The sequence below is a fragment of the Aplysia californica genome, unplaced genomic scaffold (genome assembly GCF_000002075.1).
Source record: "Aplysia californica isolate F4 #8 unplaced genomic scaffold, AplCal3.0 scaffold00978, whole genome shotgun sequence".
Lineage (NCBI taxonomy): Eukaryota > Metazoa > Mollusca > Gastropoda > Aplysiida > Aplysiidae > Aplysia > Aplysia californica.
The window spans coordinates 195904-199016 of NW_004798248.1; the positions used below are offsets into that span (position 1 = coordinate 195904).

General features: G+C 43.1%; 1 long non-coding RNA gene across 1 annotated transcript in view; it reads right to left on the bottom strand.

The window, feature by feature from the left end:
* Positions 1-2738, bottom strand: part of LOC101845509 — a 5797-nt gene extending 3059 nt beyond the window's left edge. The window contains exon 1 of the long non-coding RNA XR_221102.3: positions 2444-2738. This is a non-coding gene — a long non-coding RNA (uncharacterized LOC101845509). The remainder of the gene's footprint in view (positions 1-2443) is intronic.
* Positions 2739-3113: the final 375 nt, after the last annotated feature.

Genomic DNA, 3113 nt, shown 5'->3' on the forward strand with positions numbered 1-3113 from the left:
CCCCCGTTAAGAACCACGAAAGAATATGCTGGTGTTTTCAGCATTTTTTTTTCTTTTTCTTTTGTGAAGTGACTAGTAATTAGACAATGCGAGATGTGTAATATTTAAGGACAACTAAAATGATACTCTTTTATGTCTGCTGTCGTATGCCGGCTTTAACTAACAAAAGTAAATCAACCTCAAGTGTATCTAATGAGTCACCTCCAACTCCATTTGACAAACTGTCTTATTTATAAAGTGCTTTTATTTTAGTCTGTACTGATATCCCCTTTTCCCCATTAAAAGAATCATAATAACATCTTTCAAATGTCTTTCAAAGAAAAAAAATCGATGACCTAAACTAGTTTTCTTTTTGTAACATTTATGTTGGAGAACATTTTAGCAAATTATGGTCATGGTCGTCATTCTACCTCGTTAACTCCAGGAGTACTCATTATCTGGTTATCAGACAACGCCTTATGATCTGCCGTTTTGGAAAACTAAACAAAAAGCAATAGAAAACTTTTTTGGGGCCATTTTTGTGTTATTTGTCTACATCTTTACAAAGCATTCAACAACATGCACACTATGAAAAGAAAAGCAAAATCGCGCTTCTTGTTTGTGTACGATGGTTCAAAATATTCCGTGACAGTGCCTTTGTTTTCTAACTGATGAGGCACCAGTTATCTTTACGCCCCTACAGAGTCACCAGCTGGCCTACTGCACTCCTCACACTAGCCTAGCGCACTTCTCACTCCCCACATTGACCTCTCACTGGCCAGACGTGACCTCCATCCACACGTCCATGACACGGACCCGGGCAACACGGTCAAGACGCTCGGCCCAGACTGACCTTTGAGGTAGGCGGGGCAGCCTAGCCTGGACAGTGGGCAGTGCAAACCGAGCCAGAAAATGTGAGACAAGGTTGCATTCCGCTGGGGAAATGTGCTAACTCGACCGTTTTTTAATTAGGAAATGAAGACATTCTTTTAATAGCTACGGGCGCCTGACGCACTTAAGATTGAGAACTTGATCTGTTTCTGTATCCGAGGGTGATCCTAATTATTTTCCTGGTGTTTTCTTGAATATTGTGTTAATTCAGTACAGTGGCCTGATGGATATCTTAATGCTACACCTAAGACACACGTCGCCCAGCAATGCTTTTGGCGTGAGAAACAGGAAGTTTGATAGTTAAGGGCAGATAATTAGAAGGTGACACTAGTAAGTCTTGGTTATTTAATTTCCCAATGTTTCCTCCTCTGTCTGATTTTTCTTACTTTTTTTCTTTGCGAGAAATAACCGACATTATTTCATGTGCTAAAAATTCAGTTAGTTGAGCACATAGAAGAATAATCTATGAGTACGACGCTAGCGCATTTATTGTTAATTTTGTTGTTGATGTTTTTGTTGTTGTTGCTGTTGTTGTTATTGCTGTTGTTATTATTGCTGTTGGTGGTGGTGGTGGTGGTGCTGTTGTTGCTGCTACCAAGAGGTACATGTACATGCGTAGCGAGGTTGCTGTGAACACGTAGGCTCCCACCGGTAGGGCGGAGATGGGAGGGGGGGTGTTGTGGGACAGCCGACTATGTATATAATGAAAATAATAGCAATAATAATGATTTAGATAGATAGGTAGCATTTGTATAGCGCAAATCCCAGATGAACAGCAAGCTCTATGCGATTTACAAACTATACCATTTCCTCAGCAGACTTGAGAGCATTCTGAGATAAACTGAACTTCCTTGAAAGCATACTGTGCAAGCTGTCATTTATGGGCGTTATAACACTAACATACTGACAAGATCTTTCGCTGTCTTCGGCCGGGTACCCATTCCCACCTGGGTGAAGTGCGGAAAATTCGTGTAAAGTGCCTTTCCCAAGGGCACAACGCCGGGCCCGTGGCTCGAACCCCCGAATGCACAACATCACGCTTACGAGTCCGGTAGCTTAACAACTTAGCCACCGACGCCACGTATATCCATTGCTCCCTTACGGCAAAGCTCAAGCGATGTGCATATTGTACTGTTTTAATTTCTTAAAGAGAAGTTTCCTCAAGCCCAGGCTTCTGGTGTATGACCAAGCACCCTCTGCCTTCTAAATAACTGACCAACATGTGTATATATCATTATGTCTGTGTGTTTGCATGTGTGTGTGTGTGTGTGTGTGTGTGTGTGTGTGTGTGTGTGTGTCTGTGTGTGTGAGTGTGGGTATGTGTGTGTTTAAGTCTGTGTATGTGTGAGTGAGTGTGTATATGTGTTGTTTATTCATTTGTCTGTGTATATAAAAATGTGTGTGTCTATCGAGTTGTTTTACCATATTCTCTCTACACTCTGAGCCATAACACAAGCCTCTATGTATTTAACACTTCTGATTTTATACACGATAAGAGAGAGAAAAAATCAAAATGATAAAAAAAATGAAATGTAAAATATGATGATGAAGCACTGCTCAAAGAACTACTTACATGGTAGATTTTGTCTTGGAAGGAGATGCGAATTGGTCGTCTGCCTAAGAGCTGCTCACACGCACAAGTGCAGAATGCGCGACGTGTCCGAACGATGGTCCGAAATGGTGTGCGTGGCTGCTCGCTATTTATCTCTGCATGCGCACGGCCCACACAACAAAACAACTTGTGAGTCGGGGAGAGCCGAGAGCAATTTGGGAGTGTCGTCACAAGAATAGACTTTTGACGAGCAGAAATCTACGCGGTTATCTCGCCTGCCGGTTTCGCATAACCGCCCTTGTTTGTGTGAGAGGCTGCGACTCGTCTCGTGTGAGTGAGTATGTGAGTGAGTGAGTGTGTGAGTGACCCCGAGGCAGGAAGTCCTCCTCTTGAGAAATGCACTGCGCCGTTCTAAATTATGTGCGCAGCGCTCCCCGCCCGTACCACAAGGTTTTTGTCGCAGACCTCTTGGCCTGGCGAGACTTGTTCGTTCTCAAGGTCATCGCTCCAGTGCCTTGTTGATCTTCTTACAGCGCTTTTGTTGTTGTTGATGGTGGTAGTGGTAGTGGTAGTGGTGGTAGTGCTGGTTTTGCTCGTACTGCTGCTGCTGCTGTTGTTCTTGTTGTTGTTGTTGTTTTGTGTTATTGTTATTGCTGTTGTTTTTGCTGTTGTTGGTGGTGGTCTTGTTTCT